This window comes from Podarcis vaucheri (assembly GCF_965113315.1).
Source record: "Podarcis vaucheri genome assembly, chromosome: 9".
In the NCBI taxonomy this organism is placed as follows: Eukaryota; Metazoa; Chordata; class Lepidosauria; order Squamata; family Lacertidae; genus Podarcis; species Podarcis vaucheri.
In genome coordinates this window covers 65011272-65031660 of record NC_138767.1, presented here as the reverse complement: position 1 = coordinate 65031660, position 20389 = coordinate 65011272, and positions in this window count along the sequence as shown.

The following is a 20389-nucleotide window of genomic DNA, read 5'->3' as shown; positions in this document are numbered from 1 at the left end:
TTGACACAGCTTGGTGAAAAAGAGATTATCTCTTCAGGAGACTGGAATTTCCCTCCCAAATAATTATTCTCTGCATTCTAGTTGTTCAGAATCAGATTATAAGTATACTGGGGGAACCTCATAGTAAGTGAAAAATGAGGGTGGTGAATTAATCCTGTGGCATAACTTCCTTTGGAAGTTGCTGGACTCCAACTTCCATAAGCTGCAGCCAATATTACCAATGCTTAGAGATGATGGGAGTTGTAGTCCGGCAAAGTCTGCATGGCCACAGCTTCCCCATCCCTAGAATAAATAATAAACATAATAAATTAACAAGTTTGTCCGTTGCACTATTATACATAGTTTCCTGCTTATTATTGTTATGTGAAACAAAGTGGAATATTTTTAATGCTTTATTAACCGTAGTTACATCCAGACATCAAAGATATTTTATAGTCTGTAAATCAAACTCATCAAAATAAAAATTACAACAAAGAAGTATATATCTTCATAAATTTGACTTCCCGTGCTTCTCAACATCTTTTCACTCTAATAAACCTGTTGCCTAAATTTATCAGCAAAATCATAATAAAATATTGATATACATCCATGTGTGTGTGTGTGTGTGTGTGTGTGTGTGTATACCTATTTTAACCCATTTAACCTTTATTTACAGAGCTTATTCAAAAGCTGTTACCGAATTCAGATTGCAACACTTATTTTTTAAGTAACTCTGTTATCAACGAACTCCTGTTTTTGCTTATCTTTAATCTTTTTCTGAGAGACTATCTAGTTCAGCATATTCCATAAGCTGCAGCCAGCATTACCAATGGTTAGTGATTATGGGAGTTGTAGTCCTGCAAAGTCTTCAGGGCCCAGGTTCCCCATCCCTACAATAAATAATAAACATAATAAATTAGCAAGTTTGTCCATTGCACTGTTATACATAGTTTCCTGCATATTATAGTTATGTGAAGCAAAGCAAGTGGAAGATTTATGGTGTGTGTGTGTATATATATAAAAAATCCTACGCAGTTTATTTCTTTGAGGAATTTCAGGTTTGAAAGAAGGTCCCACCCTGTGGTGAAGGGGGATGGTAGAAAATTCTCGGCACTCATAAAGCAGAAAAAAAATGTATGTTGCTTATATATGAAGCTAAATGTGTAGCCTGCTAGGAATGCGGCTCTCTAAAACTCATTTCACTGACAGCCTACGGGCATCTGATGAGAGTAAGATGTTCCAGGAAGGGAGGTGTTTGACTCTGGCCCCAGAAATGAAAGGCCAGTGACTAATTTTCCAAGTTCATTGCCTGAGTGTGTTCTCTTAGCCATTAGGAGAGAAACTACACAACATAAAAGTAATCTCAAGAATGTAGGTCAGCTGGAATATTGCTGTACCAACACTTGTAAAGGGAAGGACTGCAATGTATTTTAAAAATTCAAAGGGGCTTTTATATAGCTACTAATAAAAGATGCCAAAACGCTGTTAGCAGCAGATTTAAAGTGACTTATTGCTTGTGGTGATTAAACCCAGCAGGCTTCCTTGTTTTTACAAACAGCATCTAGCCCCTTCTGTGTATAATTTGCCGAGGAAACGGAATGCTTTTGCAATCGCCAGTGTGGAAATGTGGGTAAAATGAGCTGCGGCCCGGCGTGCACTTTCCTGAGAAGGGTCTTCATTGAAGTCTGTGGGACTTACATCTGAGTAAACATACACAGAACCAGGCTCATTGTACTGTTCCCTAGCAGAGCTTGCTTTGGATATAGCTACGTAAGAGGATTGCTAAAGGCTTTGGGATGCCTGTGAAAATATTTCACTTCTCCTTTGAACAGCAGGTGCCCCTCCCTATGCCAAACACAAACTGTTCTTTTGCAAATCCCCTCAGTTTCAAAAAGTGGTTTGTAGGTATATTGGGGTTAGTGTTCAAATACACCAGCCCAGGAGCTGGCATGGTAAGGCACATGCTAAAGTTATTTGAAAGGGAGCTACATAGGCCTGGTCCAACTAGCCAGTGGCGTAGCGTGGGTTGTCAGCACCCGGGGCAAGGCAAGTAATTTGCGCCCCCTAACCCGTGGATTTGCGCCCCCTAACCCGTGGATTTGCGCCCCCTAACCCCCAGATGTTGCGCCCGGTGCGGCCGGCCCCCCCTGCACCCCCCCACGCTACGCCACTGCATCTAGCATATGAAATGCTCTCCCCAGGGAGGTACATCTGACCCCGTCGCAATCTACTTTTAGGAACCAGGCAGGAATGCCAGTGTAGTGTAGTGGTTAAGAGTAATCTGGGGAACCGGGTTCGTGTCTCCGCTTCTCCACATGCAGCTGCTGGGTGACCTTGGGCTAGTCACACTTCTCTGAAATCTCTCAGCCTCACTCACTTCACAGAGTGTTTGTTGTGGGGGAGGAAGGGAAAGAAGAATGTTAGCTGCTTTGAGACTGCTTCAGGTAGTGATAAAGCAGGATATTAAATCCAAACTACTACTACTACTACTACTCTTCTTCTTCTTCTTCTTCTTCTTCTTCTTCTTCTTCTTCTTCTTCTTCTTCTTCTTTGCCCAGGCTTTTAACTCCACAGTTTATAGCAGGGGTCAGCAAACTTTTTCAGTAGGGGGCCAGTCCACTCTCCCTCAAACCTTGTGGAGGGCTTTACTATATTTTGAAGGGGGAAAAATGAATGAATTCCTATGCCCCACAAATAACTCAGAGATGCATTTTAAATAAAAGGACACATTCTACACATGTAAAAACACACTGATTCCTGGACCGTTTGCAGGCTGGATTTAGAAAGTGATTGGGCCGGATCCGGCCCCCGGGCCTTAGTTTGCCTACCCATGTTTGGGTGCCCAAACTTTTTTCAAAGAGGGCCAGATTTGATCAAGTGAATGTACGTGAGGGCCGACCAAAGTTGTTCAGCTTTTTTTAGGATTGATATACTGCCATGGGGGACAGATTAAATTGACCGGCGGGCTGGATTAGGCCCCCCCAAAGGACTTTGGACATGCCTGTTTTAGAGGGTTTTAGATACTGTGATCAGTTTAGTGGATAGGATGTGCTTGACCTCCCTTTGATATGTATGAATGCATGTGTTTTTAGGTTTTGAAGCTGTTTTGGTTTTATGCTGGTATGAATTTCGGCATGTTTGTGCAAATTTCTCCTAATAAATATATTTTGCATGCAGTTTTGACAAACATATATTTCTGCAAGCAATTTATCAAAATGCAATATATTTTTGTATGTGCTTTTTCAATAATATATTGATTTTTGCACACACTTTCACCTAATGTATACATTTTTGTAAACTTTTTTTCAGCTGGAGAATTGCAATACAAAATTTGTATTTATGTGAATTTCGAATGATGGTTGTGTTTCGCTTCCCATATTGCTTCAGAAACTGTGAATTTGATAAGGTAAAGGTAAAGGTACCCCTGCCCGAACGGGCCAGTCTTGACAGACTCTGGGGTTTGTGCGCCCATCTCACTCAAGAGGCTGGGGGCCAGCGCTGTCCGGAGACACTTCCGGGTCACGTGGCCAGCGTGACAAAGCTGCATCTGGCGAGCCAGCGCAGCACACGGAACGCCGTTTACCTTCCCGCTGGTAAGCGGTACCTATTTATCTACTTGCACCCGGGGGTGCTTTCGAACTGCTAGGTTGGCAGGCGCTGGGACCAAGCAGCGGGGAGCGCACCCCGCCGCGGGGATTCGAACCGCCGACCTTTCGATCGGCAAGCCCTAGGCGCTGAGGCTTTTACCCACAGCGCCACCCGCGTCCCGTGAATTTGATAGATTTGGCTTTAAATGAATTTCTCCTCCATCCTTAGTCTACAGTGATTGGTGAAGGCCCATCACTCAATGGTAGAGCATTCAGTCTGTGTAGACAATGACAGATGCCCTGATTCAGTACAAGACAGTGTAGTACCAGGCACTGAACACCCATGTGCTCTACCACTGAACTATGACCTTGGCCTGGTCCAGCTGTTTATGTTCCTCTTCATCATTGCAACCTGCTCATTCCTTTCCTCTTTCCCTTTTTGCTTAGATGGGGTGACAATGGCAGAAATGAAGGGTAGCAGCAGTAGCCCCTGCTCCTCTGGCGAATGAGCAGGTGGTAGCACTACAGAGAAGCAGCATCAGCTGTCAACAGTGATGTCCCTATTGAATGTGTCTTGTCCAAGGGCCACCAAATCTTGGAGCCAGCACTGTACAAAGTCCCCTTGGTTACAGAGAACTAATCACATGGTTCTAGGGCCAATGGGAGATGCTCAGCTATTCCTTGGTTTTCCTCTGGAACTTGTGCTTTCCTTCTAAAATAAATAGCTACATGGGCGGTAATACACATGTTAAAAACAGCACTTGCTTTAACACATTCCATTTGCTAAATTGATTGCTCTTATTTTCTCTCACAATTAATGGCTCATTTTGCCTACCTGTTCCCTGACAGCACTGATTTTGTAATTTCTTCGACTATTCACAAAGATAGGATATCATTTCAAATGGGCAACTTGTCTTCACAGTTGTTTACTGCTGGGAATTGTGTCATCTGCATAACACACACGCACAGTTTCTGCCCACAATCTTCTTCATCCGCTTCACTGGCATATGTGCTCACTCACGGGTAGTTTGGTGGGAGATGGCAGGCAATGCAATGTTTACATTGACAGCCTGGAGAACAGACTGCTAATGCCATCCTTTAGGCACCGAGTCCACCCTCTGATTCATTCCGTACTTGTGCATCAGTTCCACAAGCCTTTGTGGACACCTGTTGAGAGTTCTGTGCCAAGATTGCAATCCCATATTAGGGAAGAAAACAAGGCTTTGCAGTTTGTGAAAATACTGTTCTAGAGAAGGATGGATGATCTGAGGATAGAATACACCTGATAGGTTTTAAGATGGAAACAACGAATATCAATATTTGCCCCATGTCATCGTTTCCCCAGGCATGGAAATATCAATTCTATGCTCGTTCATTAAAACAGACACAATAGACAGGAAGTAGTGCTGTGCAAAACCTCACAACCAGTTTTGTGAAACTCTTTGCCCCTGCAAAAGAGGGGCTTTTTTCTGCCTTTCATTGGGGTTGAAGGATTTCAGCAAATATTTGTGTACATGTGTGTGTGTTGCGGGACAGACTGGGGAGTTGGGCACTCACCTTAACAACTAATGTTACAAGATGAGTGTCAGTGGGGAATAAGCGCTCTTTCAAGTTTTTCTTTAAAAAGAAATATTGTTGTGACACTCTACAATGCTTCACAGCTTCTTCAGCAGCTTCTTCTTCCTAAAAAAGAAAGTCAGTGGGAGTGTTGCATCATCTCATAGTAATTTCAGGGATCGTGGAAGCAAGGATATTGCCTGTAGGATAGTAGAGAAAGAGGGAAAACAGGAGTGCAATGTGAAGATTTTTTTTTTAAAAAAAAGTTATAAAGAACTTCCAAATGTGTTGATAGTATTACTTTGGGGGTAGCTAATGTGGTACCCTTCAGATGTTGCTGGACAATAGCTTCTATCAACTTTGACTATTGGCTGATGGGGCTGATGGCAGCAGACGTCCAACAACATTTGTAAGGTTTAGTTGGTTAGAGCATGGTACTGATAATGCCAAGGTTGCCAAGGTTTGATCCCCGTACAGTACAGCTGCATATTCCTGCACTGCAGCGGTTTGGTCGAGACGATGTTGATGTTGATGATGATAATGATGAAGATAATACAGTGGTACCTCGGGTTACATATGCTTCAGGTTACATACGCTTCAGGTTACAGACTCTGTTAACCCAGAAATATTACCTCGGGTTAAGAACTTTGCTTCAGGATGAGAACAGAAATCATGCAGCAGCGGCACAGCAGCAGCAGGAGCCCCATTAGCTAAAGTGGTGCTTCAGGTTAAGAACAGACCTCCAGAACAAATTAAGTTCTTAACCCGAGGTACCACTGTATTTATTCCCCAGACACTCATATTTCATATTTTTCATATTTGTGCTTTTCACAGTTATGGAGTCCTGAAATGTACCATGTTGCTTGCTGATTAGCTCATATTATTCTACAGAAGAGACACATCTTTTGTTTTAATCTCATGCTGCCTTCTTATGTAGGTTGAGGCCAAAAAGAGAAAAATCAAAATCAATGGAGCAGATGTTTTATATTTAGAATCTTCACTTTGAAACTTAATGACTTGCTACAAGGGCAAACATCTGGCTATGTGCAGAAGTAGATTAACACGCTTCCCTTGATTTCTTCAGGACAGGTGTAACAAGCTTGAGGGGGAAAATCATGCCAGGCTCTTCTTGTTTCTTAGTCAAGTGTGAAGGGAGAAATACCAATAAAAGGACACAAGGAGGTTACCCACCATAGCATGGATCATTAATTGTGAGCCTGTATTTTTTAAAAAAGGATCTGATTAATTCATAAAATGGTAAAAGCTATGAGGCAATAGACTTTTGTGGTTGTTGTGTGATATATGTGGAAAGGATGTGTGGGTCAACCCATCAGTATGCGTGCATACAACATACACACACAAACAAATATATACAGTGTACTGTATGAAGATTTTCATTTACACCTGAGACAAAGAAGGATGGGAGAAGCTTTGCAAACATCTTTGTTCCCCATGAAAAGCACCCCCTGCCCCAATTTCAGTATTGTTCTTCAAGTGTTTGCGTGGCAAGTTCCCGCCTCCCCCCAGTGGAAATAAAGACACATGCCACAGTTATTTAAGGTTAATGGGCTAAATATGGCCACAACTTTATTGATTACAGGTGATGAGCAGTATCGGCTTAGGCATTAATCCTAGCTGACTATCTGGCTTCAGCCTGTTCACTTGAAGTCCGGGAAGGGTTAACCACCAGTAGGGGGAGTCCTGCTGATGCACATCAACCTCCATAGGCTTCAGACAGGGCCACACACCCCCGAATCATTTATTGGACTACCCTTCAATATGCGGGGGAGGTGATGGCGCTTCCTGCCCCCCTTCCATCTACATAACAATACCAATGCCTAACCGCCAATACCAAGGAAGTTGTGGTGATTTGCTATGAGGTAGGCGAAAAACCACGTGACTGGTGCCAATTTGCCAAGTGGAAAAAATTCCTACCAGGCCTCTTAGGCAACCAGCCGAGGTCCATAGCAAGGTCAAAGATGAAAACCTTAAAGGGCAGGAGGGTGGGAAACCGGAGCAGCTGGAAGCGGCAAAGAGGGAGATCCCTGGCCACCCCTGTGTTAAATGGAGCATGCCACGCCCCCCCAGGCCAGCCGATTGGCTGGCCAGGGGATGACACGGTCGGGGATTCCCTCAATCATGCGGAGGCTAAGAGCCAGTCCCGCACACGTGGGGGGCGGCATGAAGCCCGCAACCCCACCTCTTTTCTAAGTCGGAAGTGGCTTTGCAGAAGGCAGGAAAAGAAAGCATCTCTGTTGCTTTGGTTAACTAAGACAATGCTCTCCATTTTGTGTGTTGTGGCAATGCAATAATCACAGAACAGCACACCAAAAAAATGGAGCACTGGCTACAAGGATCTCAAAGTCCATTCATACTATATTTTCTATGCAAAGAATGTGTTCTTGTGTGTCCATTCCGATACAACCAAAACTGGGACCAGGGCTTCTGAGGATGGGCAGTGCCACTTCACTTTCCTTCAAGGACATCACCGTGTGGCAAAATCTGATTGGCTGGGTGCTGTAATCACTTTCAATATGCAATCCTGATTGCCTTGGATTGCATAAATGAAGAAAAGGCCCTGTTAAACAAATAGCATCAGTAGATCGGGGAAAGGAATGGCTGCAAATCTTTATTCTTAATGAGGACCACACAATTAAAGATCAGGCATTAATCATTCACCTTTTAGTTGCAGTCAAGGCTACCATTGCAACATTTTTGAAAACTTTTAAGTGATTAACCTGGACTTTGTTGGAAAAGATATAACACAAATCCAAAGCAGCTGGAGGACAACACTCACTTGCCAAGTCTATTGCATTTTTGTTGAATTTAATTTCTTATACATACAATATGGGACATAACCACCCTGTCCTTTCAGTGTATTGAGACATTTGGATCTTCACAGCATATAAAGACTGGCCATTTCACTATCTGTATTGTATCTATTTCTTTGTTCATTTGAGATCCCTGCTCTGTACTGCATAAGGTTCATTTCTTCATTGATGGTTGCTTTACATTTGTTTGATATTCAAAAAGCAATAAAAATGATGTAGAGTCTGGTCTTAGAGACAAGTTGTATAGTTTTGTAAGAAGATCAACATTTTCATATTTGGGTTCCTTGAGTGGATGGCATCCAGACCCGGCAATTTCTTAGTGTTTCATTTGTCTAGAAGGCCTAGGGCTCCATTTCTCACTATTTTCTACATTTCTTCAGACTGCTCCTGAAAAAAAATCTGTTCAGGCAAGGCTATCTGCCCTACATCTTTCATAGTTGAAATTCTTAATATCAGAGATCACAGAAATGATGTTGTAATGCAAATGGACAATCAATTTTCACATATAGTGCTAAAAAAGGGCCGAGTACTGAAGGAGAAACCCCCTGCTGTTTCAAGACTGCAGTAATCCTGAAAATGCTAATAATAGTGCCACATATTACCTTTTCCTCCACTGTGTCTGTTTAAGAGAGAACCTGGCTGTGTCCCTGTGTGAGCACATGTTGTGCTTGGAGTCACTGTTGCTTCCTCCAGGAAGGAACAATGCCTAAGGATTACTACAGGCTGATGCAAAATGACAAGCCAAGTCACATGCTGCATCTCGCCATCTGCCAAGTCACTCTAAAAAGACCTCACACCATGGAAAGCAAAAACATTCACAGTGTGATAATGAAACTTGTGGAATCTGGTGTCTGATTATTGAATTCCCCAAGACGGAGACATGAAAGTATGCTACATATGCCTTGATCCAGCTATAGTTCAGCCCATTAAAGTCCCATTTATTCAATGGGATCGTAAAGTACAGGGTCAGATTTTTGCAATTGAAAAGTGCATAAACAATGATGGGATTGTGTAAATAGTATTACAGGAGGGTTTGTGCTTGCCAGATTCCATTCCATTTTCTATCTGCTCCATCTATAACTCGGTGTTGAATAAAAATGCTTCTGTATTCTGTTTAATTTATGATGCAGACCCCACAGAGCCGCCAAAATGTCACCAGAGATATTCTAAACTATTCTCTTACTTTGGTTTGACTGCTGTAGAAGGGAATTTCAGAACTGTACACCTCTTTGGGACATGTCACATGCTTTCAACCTTTCTGGTGGCTAGACATTGTACATAAGATGTACCTGATGCTTGCTTTTGGATCTCTTTGCTTCACCTACATGAATATCACTTACGTCAAATGTGCTGTGGACTTTGTATATCATCTGTTTGTCTGGTTTCCCCCTCTTCTTCCCCTCCCACCACCTGTGCTATTTTTCCAAGTGTCAGTGGAGAGGTCTACACCGAATTGACAAAGGATTTATAAGTTGAGCTGCTGACCAAGCTGGTTATTTCACCAAGCTTCACTCTGCCACAAATTATCCTATTTAGTAGTCGTTTACAGGGCAGAGAGCTTGACAGTCCTCACTTTTTAGTATAGTTGTTGTGGCAAAAAAGAGCCATGATTGTCAGGAAACAGAATGCACCCATTTCAAAGCCCCAATGTGTTTTCAATCACACCTGGATAGGCTTTGGAACAGCTTCTATTATATTGTAACTTCATATACATGCATCAGGCCTGTGCAGTCTGTCATTTATCAAACCAAACACAGTCGAGCAATCATGCATTATAACCAAACTTTCACAAACAACTACAGTGGTACCTCGGGTTAAGTACTTAACTCATTCCGGAGGTCCGTTCTTAACCTGAAACTGTTCTTAACCTGAAGCACCACTTTAGCTAATGGGGCCTCCTGCTGCCGCCACGCTGCCGGAGCACGATTTCTGTTCTCATCCTGAAGCAAAGTTCTTAACCCAAGGTACTATTTCTGGGTTAGCGGAGTCTGTAACCTGAAGCGCATGTAACCTGAAGCGTATGTAACCCGAGGTACCACTGTAATATCTAAGAGAGACTGCAAGAATGGAAAGTTTACTGAGTGGCCTGCCATAAGTGGCTAGTGAGGCCAGCCATTGAGTTCACTGGCGGAGGAAGGTGGGTGCAGGGGGGCACTGCTCTGGGTGTCATCCCTGAGAGGGGGTGACATCCAGTGCTCCGCCCACCCACGACTTGGACTCCCACGCCTACCACGAGCCATTGGGGAAAGGGGAAGCTGCTGAGCCACTTTGCTGGTTTCTTCCTCTCCCCTTCCCACTCGCCTGTCTCCTTCCCGTCCTCTCCTCTGCCTGCCTGTCTCCTTCCCGTCCTCTCCTCTGCCTGCCTGCCTCCTCCATCCGGGAGCGCAGCACAGCAGCTCCCCCCTTCCCTTGATGGCTGGCAGTAGGTGTGGGAGTCACAAGCAGGCGGTGCACCATTGCCGTGTGCTCCTGCCTGGAGAACGGGAAGGAGGCAGGCGAGCGGGAAGGGGAGAAGAAGGGAGGGGGATTGGTGGGGGCGCACACAGCTATTCCACACCTGGGAGGGCACCCTCTATGCCCCTCGGAAGCATGCCCCACCACCCCTCGGAAATGCACCCGCTCTGTCAGGAAAAAGCAGCAATGCAAAAGCGAGCTGCAGGTGTCTGGAAAGCAAAACAGGATGTTGGTGTTTGGGACTGTACCGGGGAAACAAAGGGGCAGTCTATTCACTGTACTGAGCACCGGATGTAAGCTCAGAGTGTCATCTGACCTGTACTGGAAGTACAGGGGTGGAGTTAGTCTCTCTACTGTTGGAGACTGGAGAGTGCAGACATGTTTCTCTGTACTGCTGCAATGACAGAAAGAAAGACATGTAAATAGATTTCTGTCTGTCTCTTTCCCCTCCCTGAGGGAAGCAGGGAGGAGGGGGGAGTAGTGTGTCCCTCTCACGCTGAGTGGGATCGCTGATAGTGACCTCGCCTGTATCCTGCCGGGAGACGCAGACGGGGAGGTCAACAAGGATTCCAAGCCAAGTGCCTGGAGAATGGCCAGTTACCTCTGACTGAAGGCTGAGAATCCGACACTGGGCAGCGAGGGCATATTCTCTTCCACTGATTGCATTGGTCAAAGTCGACTTTGCAGTGCATATTATTCAGTGCATACTATTTTGTTTACTTTGGTGAAATCTATTTTGGATGCCGTTATTAACAGGGTGCTCTTGATTTTCTTAGCTTAGCTTCTTGGCTTCAGGCCATTTCACACATTACTTTTTAAAAGTGTTCCTCTAAGATTCTACACTGTACAACTAAACATGTAAAATGTGACAAAACATCTAACTCATCAGAGAGTTGGAGCTGTCTAAAGCTCCTTGTTTAGAATACATAGAGAAGGCTGGTGCACTGCCACCCAGCCCTAGAAAAACAGGATCACTCAGTTTTGGGACAAAAGTGTCCCCTGTCCCATTTGGACTTCAGTTGGGATGCCTTTACCCCCATATCTGAGCTTGGCTGGTCCAAAATGGTGGTTGTGTTGCTGTTGGTGTAGTCGCCAAGGAGCCTGGCCTAGTGCGAGCAACAATAGGGAGAAGGAGTGAACTTCTCTCCCTCCCTTGCCCCTCCTTCCTTCCATGTCACTGGTTCTCCTCCTCAGCCACCACTGCCAGTATAGCATGGCACAGGTCCACCACTGCTCAGCCCCCTCTGCCACCCCTACTTGAAGTCTTCTCCTCCCTTTCTCCATGCTTGCGTTTCTTCTGACACCAGAATGGGCAAGAAGCTGAAACCGCGGGATCACATTCACCCAGTGCTATACCAGCTGCACTGGCTCCTGGTGGAGTACAGGATCGGGTTTAGGGTGCTGGTTTTAACCGTTATAGCCCTATAAGGCCTAGGACCCTCTTACCTACAGGACCGCCTCTCCTGGTATGTCCCACGGAAGACCTTACAGTCTTCAAACAAAAACACCTTGGGGGTCCTGGGCCACAGAGAGGTTAGGCTGGCCTCAGCCAGAGCCAGGGCTTTTTTGGCTTTGGCTCCAATCTGGTGGAACGCTCTGCCACAAGAGACTAGGGCCCTGTGGGACTTGACATCTTTCCTCAGGGCCTGCAAGACAGAGCTGTTCCAGGCCTTTGGCCAAGGCACAGCCTGATTCCCTCCTTTGGTAATTCTTTACAGAACTGTAGCCCAATGGTTGCCATCAATTTGATTTGAACTGATTTTATAATGAATTGATTTTAGAATGCTGTATTATTTTACTGTTGTTAGCTGCTCTGAGCCCGGCTTCGGCTGGGGAGGGCGGGATATAATTTATAATTATGATTATTATGTCACCCATGGGAGCCAGCTGTCCACCCTTGGCCCCTGCCTGTCTATCTGAGTCAAGGGCCAGGGTGGTGAGGGAGGCAGGAGGCCGAATGCAGGAAAGTCCCTCCACAAAGGGATGGTGGTGTCATGAGAGTATGTGTGCCCCTCAATCCCCACCCCAACCTTAACCTGTACTCAGCTAGCCCCCACCTACCTGCCCTCTTTTATACAAGCATTTCAGAGAGTGGCACAGTGAGCTTCCTACTCCTTTGCGTGAGTGCTTCCTTTGTAGAACTCAGAAGGGAGGCGGATAGGCAGAAAAGTAGAATTAGTTGGTGTCACAAGCCCAACAGTGCTGTTGGGATCAGGCGTTGGTTCGCAGGCCTCAGTGCAGCAGGAGGAGCAAGAAATGGGTGAATGAGAGAGCTGTTCGACAGTGGAATTTGCTGCCAAGGAGTGTGGTGGAGTCGCCTTCTTTGGAGGTCTTTAAGCAGAGGCTTGACAACCATATGTCAGGAGTGCTCTGATGGTGTTTCCTGCTTGGCAGGGGGTTGGACTCGATGGCCCTTGTGGTCTCTTCCAACTCTATGATTCTATGAGAGGCTTATTGGTGGAAACTGGGGTTGGAAGAGGAGGGCCCTCCCTGTGTGTCTCAACTTCATCCACTTCAAAAGAGGGTTCAAGGATGCTAGCTTCTTCCCTGAACTCCTGGCATAGCGGATAGTCTCAGTGGAGGTTGGGAAGCACTGTGGACTGCCAGGAAGGGAGACAACTCAACAGGCAGTAGTGGCTGATCAAGAGTCTGGAGGTACAATAAATATCTGAGGTCCGTTCTTAAGCTGAAACTGTTCTTAACCTTAAGCACCACTTTAGTTAATGGGGCCTCCCACTGCCGCCACACCACTGCCGCGCGATTTCTGTTCTCATCCTGAAGCAAAGTTCTTAACCCGAGGTACTATTTCTGGGTGAGCGGAGTCTGTAACCTGAAGCGTCTGTAACCTGAAGCGTCTGTAACCTGAGGTACCACTGTATTGCTAAACACTGCCCACATACTTTTTGATAACTCATTATTCAATGACAGTCTGCTGTTCATAATAAATTGGATAGTCTTTTGTGTATTGGTGTGTGTATGTGTATTTTTAGATATAAAATTGTAATTATAATCAACATAGATGCCTGCATTTTGGACTTTCCTTTGGGGGCATGGTTATGGGGAGTGCTGTCATAAATAGCTCCTGCGTTTCAACATGTCCCACTGCATCTCTGAGCCCCATTGATTCCAAATGACTTTTTCTGGGCTATATGAAGTAAAGACTGCAACTCAATTTAAAATGCATTGTGGCTACTAATGAAGAAATGTTTTGATAGGCAGCAAAAGAGCAGAGTCATTTTATAATGTTCAGCTTTTAAATGACATACAGAAGAGTAAATTATCAAATAATAATAAAAAATAGTAAAACAAAAAAAAATTGCTTTGGCAGTCATTGAGGGAGAGTGTCAAAGCAAGCTCACTAAATAAGGCATCATTAAAATGAAACGAGCTACATGTTTTGTTTTAATAGGGGTCTTAAAGCCAGTAGGCTATTGCAGACACTGCAGTGTTAAACATTTTTATGATGTAGAAATTCCCCCGTTTTTCATGTTAGAATCTCTCCGTAAGAATTCAGTTATGTTTCAGGTCTTAGTTCTACAGTGACATCTTATGGAGTTGCTTTGTCTGTAAATCATCTAATAGTATGTGGCAGGTATGAATACCGGCTCGGCAGATAACAAAAAAAGAATTTCTCAAGCAATTAAAAGGATGGTGTGAGATTCCACATTAATGCAATTTGATTTTACAGAGCAATCCTTAGCATGTTTACTGAGAAGTAAAACCCCCCAAGTTCAAAAGGCCTTACATTCTGGAACACGTGTTTCCTTTTCAAAATGCAACCCACCACCTGCATGTTTAAGCTCTTCACTTTCATGAAAGCACAAAAACGACAGACTGAGAATAGAAAGGTTTATTACGATGATATGAAAGGGAAGACTAAAACTAACTCTCTCTCTCTCTCTCTCTCTGTGTGTGTGTGTGTGTGTGTGTGTAGGGGAGGTGCTACTGTCTGTTGGCAAGAGCTGCATAAAAAAAATACAAATACTTGCAGCAAAATATTTACTTGCTGAATGCAATCTCCCTGGAGAATTGATCTGCATATAGAATCATAGAGTTGGAAGGGATCCCAGAATGGGGGTCATCTAGTCTGCAATGTACGAATCTCATCGAAAGCATCCAAAACAATGTATCCACCGGCAGACAAGCCACCTGCGACTGTCCTAATGGCAAAGGAGTGTGTAGGACAGGGGCGGCCCACCTCTCCTCTCACCTACCACAAAGTGTGAGTGAAGACATTGCTCCTTTTCTTTGACCAGTGAAAAAAGACAGCCGCTTCCATAATGGAATGGTGCCCAGCATTTTGTGGCAAAGTACATCTTTGCATAGCACAGTAGAATTTGAAGGGACCACAGGGATTCATCTAGTCTAACCCCTGCAATGCAAGAATCTTTTGCCAATGTGGGGCTCAAATCCACAACCCTGAGATTAAAAGGATCGTGCTCGGTGTTACTGAGCTATCCCAGATCTTTCATTCATCCAGTCTGCCCTTCTCCAAGTAAACATAACATAAGGCACAGTGGGGCATCATTAAATACGATCTAGGAAGACACTTGGGATGTTTTCATACTTGCTGCAGATACTGAAGGCAGCTTTCTTCCTGGCAATCTGGGTTATACAAACGCACTGTTGGGATGAAAAAAAACCGGGCAGACATGGGAGTTGCACAGAGCAGGAAGGGACAAAGTGAACCAGCAACAGCATTTACATGCTGCCTGCATTCTTAGCTGATGAAACAGAAGGTCAATAAGCCTGGGTGCTTTGACCTCTATGTGGCTTTGTGGGGCAGCAATTATGGTGCTGGAGGAGACTCTTGAGAGTCCCATGGACTGCAAGAAGATCAAACCTATCCATTCTGAAGGAAATCAGCTCTGAGTGCTCACTGGAAGGACAGATCCTGAAGCTGAGGCTCCAATACTTTGGCCACCTCATGAGAAGAGAAGACTCCCTGGAAAAGACCCTGATGTTGGGAAAGATGGAGGGCACAAGGAGAAGAGGACAACAGAGGACAAGATGGTTGGATAGTGTTCTCGAAGCTACCAGCATGAGTTTGACCAAACTGCGGGAGGCAGTGGAAGACAGGAGTGCCTGGCGTGCTCTGGTCCATGGGGTCACAAAGAGTTGAACACAACTAAATGACTAAACAACAACAACAAGAAGGCATGATGCCATCAACTCTTGGGATCTGGACATGGTCCTAATGTTTTAGGACCAACAGGAGGGTGAAGTTGGACCTGGGGCATAGCAATGGATGAGAAGCGGTTTATTGAGAGGCAGTTCCAGCTGTGATTGCAGTGTTTGCCCCATTTCTCACCCATAGCAGACCTAGAACCTTAGCTTTACACACCAGCAGCCGGGAGTGGTAGGCAACTGGTTTCTTAGAACCAGATGCAGGATTTGGCCTGGTCGTATTTATGCATAATAAAAAGGGGGTGGATATACAGTGTGCTGGAGGGGGGGGAGGTCCTGTGGCCCGTGAGAAATGTATTTTGCTCAGGGGCTACTGTAATGGTAGTTTTGGGTCTTTTTGATTCCTCTGGATGGGAAAAATATCTTAAAAGATAGCAACTTCAGTAAAGATTGAGTTTGGAAAAGACAGTTAAGGAGTGAGACAATGGTTGCAGTTAGACATAATGCTAAGTCATGGTTGGTTTTTAATAATGGCTTGTTCAACAAACCATGAGTCATCTCAGAGACCAAACAAGCCATGGTTTGTTTCTTCAAGGCTTTGTTTGTTTTCCAGTGCTCTTGTCTATAGCTTGGCAAGCATCTGGGATGGGGTGGCCAAAACAACCGCCCATGAATAAGCCAGAATGGTGGGTTCATAGAATGTTCATCTTTGGGATGATGGGGCCTGTTGTTGTTGTTTAGTCGTTTAGTCGTGTCTGACTCTTTGTGACCCCATGGACCAGAGCGTATCCATAAGGAATTTGATTTAGAGTGTATCTTACTGGCCCAGTGGTTTTCCCTACTTTCTTCAGTTTAAGCTTGAATTTTGCTATAAGAAGCTGATGATCTGAGCCACAGTCAGCTCCAGGTCTCCAGGTCTTTTTTTTGCTGACTGTATAAAGCTTCTCCATCAATCTGATTTTGATGCTGCCCATCTGGTGATGTCCATGTGTAGAGTCGTCTCTTGTGTTGTTGGAAAAGAGTGTTTGTGATGACCAGCTTGTTCTCTTGACAGAACTCTATTAGCCTTTGTCCTGCTTCATTTTGGACTCCAAGGCCAAACTTGCCAGTTGTTCCTTTTATCTCTTAACTCCCTACTTTAGCATTCCAATCCCCTGTAATGAGAAGAACATCCTTCTTTGGTTTCATTTCTAGAAGGTGTTGTAAGTCTTAATAGAATTGGTCAGTTTCAGTTTCTTCAGTACTGGTAGTTGGTGCATAAACTTGGATTACTGTGATGTTAAAAGGTCTGCCTTGGATTTGTATCGAGATCATTCTATCATTTTTGGGATTGCCTATTGACTCTCAAAGCAGTGTATCAATATTTTCAAGAAATAAATTTTATTGTTAATAACTACGATCACCCAATATACCCAGGGTCAGGAAAACAGTGAGAATGAGTGAGCATTGTTTAAATTGAACTGAATAATAATCACATGTGCCCTGAATCATGGTAGGTTAATTTACAACATAACGGTTATGTTTTGAAAGCAATCCTGTTTCAGTGCTTTTTTAAAAAAATGTCATGCAAATAAATGCATTTTCCTTCACAGCTGAGACCTTCGCTTTCACTGCAACTATTTGTTTCCTACTGAAAACACATTGAACCGAACAACAGAATATGAAGTGGAAGAGGTCAAACTCTCATGACTCATTTCTGAAAAGGGGAGGGAGGAATTCATTATAAAAAAAAAACCAACAACAATACAAGGCTTCTGCAATTTCTAACTCTTCTTAATTTACTAGCCATTATCCGCGGAGAATATATTACAAATTATGATAATAATCAAATTAAGAAAAATAAGCTTGCTGCTAATTGCACAGCATTCTGTAGACGTGTCATTACCTCTTTGCATTGTGGAGCTGACCCTCAGATCTGTCTGGCAGCTTTCCAGGAAATGTTTTCTAAATTACTTGAGCTAGAAGACAATTGGCTGGTGTGCCACTTCTGAAGGAAGTGTTTAGCTTCTACCTGTGATGCACAGAAGGAGATAGTAAAACTTAACAACACACACACAAAGAGAGAGAGAGAGAGAGAGAGAGAGAGAGAATTCGGGGGAAATCCATTTTAAAAAAACTACAACAAACAAACAAACAAACAAACAAACAGTATATTAACATAATTTGTAGGAGTCCTTATGAGGTATGAGGCTTGCTTTCCATTTTTCCTCCTTTGCTTTTAACAATGTAAAACTGCTCAGAGCGGCTTCTAAGTGAAACATCTCCACCATGCTTATGGAAAATGGAAAATACCTCAATGGTGCATTCACAGGGCCATTGCATGAGGTGAATTATATAAAGATATGCTTGTACTGGGTACTAAACCAAATCACATTAGGTCCCTTTGCTTGGGGAAGACACTTGGTCAAAACAAACACATTGGGTAATCTTTTTTCATATAATATACTGATGCTTTTTTATCTCTCATTGTTCTGGACTTGGAAACTGGTGTCACAAGTTAGATGCATAGGGAGTTTAAGGAGGAAGAGGGAAAGGATGGTATATCTCAGTTGGGCAGCAGGAGGAAGTGTATTTGTGAGGCCTTGGTAATTATTATTTCCATCCATGTATTTAAATCTAGAGTCTTTTACATGTAAAAAAATGCAATTATATTTTCTGGAATGAACTTTCTTTGATGTGTTAATGTTGTTTAACGTAGCACCCATATTATTTTCACTTGCATTCTCTCCTTTAAAGAATTCAGTCTAATCATTTATGGGTTCTGTGGATTTACGCTACACTCCAGCATACTGTTTTAAGGGAATCTGGCCAAGTATTCAAATCTAGTCAGTACTGAAAGAAATGCACAGTGAAGAGACTGATAATTTACTTGTTCATAAAAGTTTTATGCTGCACATAAAATGTTATCGCTTTTAGTACTTAGTGGCAATGTGAATTGCAGGCCAGAACAGAAACCTATGCTATGATGCAACAGTAAAAGAGAATTATATAAGTCACTGAGAGAACACTTACATCTTTTTCTTTTTTTTAAGGCAGACTTCTTGTACTCACAATTTCATGAATAAATTACAGAGCAAAATGAAACAAAATAAACATTTGTTTGAAATATCTTTACACTTTACTTCACCTTGAAAGATGAGCTAAGCCAAGGTAACATCTAAAACTTACCAAATTGCAAACCTTTATCAGTAGATTTTTCTCCCATAGAACAGAATGAGAGGCATACTTTGTTTTCTTTAGCTCAGAAATAATTCTGTATGCATGCTTTCCTTGACTCTGAAGCAGAACTTAATTTGAAGTTAGAGAAGCACCATTAGCAAGTTCTCTTGCCTGGTCAGACAAGAGTCCAATCCATACCTTCCTTGTACAGTCGTATCTTGGAATTCAAATGGCTTAGTTGCCAAATGTTTTGGCTCCCGAATGATCAAAAACCAGAAGTGATTGTTCCAGTTTTCGAATGTTCTTTGGAACCTGAATGTCCAGCGTGACTTCCGCAGCTTCCGATTGGCTGCAGGAGCTGCGCCTTGGTTCCCGAACATTTTGGAAGTCAAACAGACTTCCATAACGGATTCCGTTAGACTTCCAAGGTACGTCTATACTTCTTCATCAGAACTTGGAACAGAGATGAGTGATTAGGCAACTGACTAAGATTGATCCTGTGAGTTGTAGGGCTGGGTAGATCTATTAGAGTCTGGTGACATTTCCCAGTGGGGATGTGACAAAGATCTCGGGGGCCCATTTCCAGGTAGATTTTTAACAGAAAAACTTAACTCTCAGCCCAGAAACACACATCTAAAACCAGTTTGAAATGCTTACAACCTGGTCTGAGGGATATACACTACCTACATTCCCCCTCCAAAGAAAATTTCCTTTCAAAACTACAGAAAGAGTGCAGCCAACGGCCCACAGCATGATAAGCTAAGCTGGTGTGTAGCGTTTCTTACTGCGATGCACTTTGATGCGTATAAAGCACATGCGCTAAGGAGCATTGAGACTTTATGATGTTCCATCACTCCTAGGAGCAATGGCATGGAACAACATGTTTTCTCCCAGTGTTTCTTTTTAATATATATATATATATATATATATATATATATATATATATATATGCTTTCGTAGATTTTCACGGGTACAGGAATGCAGGTTTTGGTGTCTTCGGGTGTCTTCCCGTGTAAGAGTCGGGGTGTCTGTGCGACGTTTCGACGAGGTCTCACTCGTCATCTTCAGGCTGGTGCTTTCGGCTTCTTGTTACTGGAACAGAGCAGAGTCTGGTGTTTGAGTTCCTATAAATACTGTTGAGGGGTGTGGTATATAGCCTCCAACGTTCTGGGCAGAGAGGAAGTTCCTAGATTAGTGTGCCTTTTCTTCTTTTGTTCCTTAATTACTTGAGGGATATCTTGGGTGATTTCATGAGTGATATTCTGAATATCACTGGGTGGGTCATTAAGTGTAGATTAGTTGCTAAAGCTTTCGTGTCTTGACCTCTTGAGCTTGTGAAGAGTTTTTCTGAGAAGATGGCTGTGCTGCATTTAGTTGTGCTCTGGCTTGGCTTCGTGTATAGGGGCGAGCTATGGTTTTGTGCCTTGTGCCAGCCAGATCTGTGTAGGGATTGCAGGGGGGTGCAGCATCCGGAGGTGCCACTATAGTTTGGCTACTGGATGGAGTCTGTAATATGTCTGTGGAGAGGGTCTGGGTTTGGGTCTGGTGTGGTTGATTGGTGACGGCGTTCTGTGTGCCTCTGGTTCTGGTGTCGGTTTTTGTGGGGAGGGCTAATTTCCAGATGTCTGGCAGGCGGGACGTGTCGTCACGCTTGTTCATGTTGTGAGGGTGTTTCTCTATCTCGATGGCTTCCAT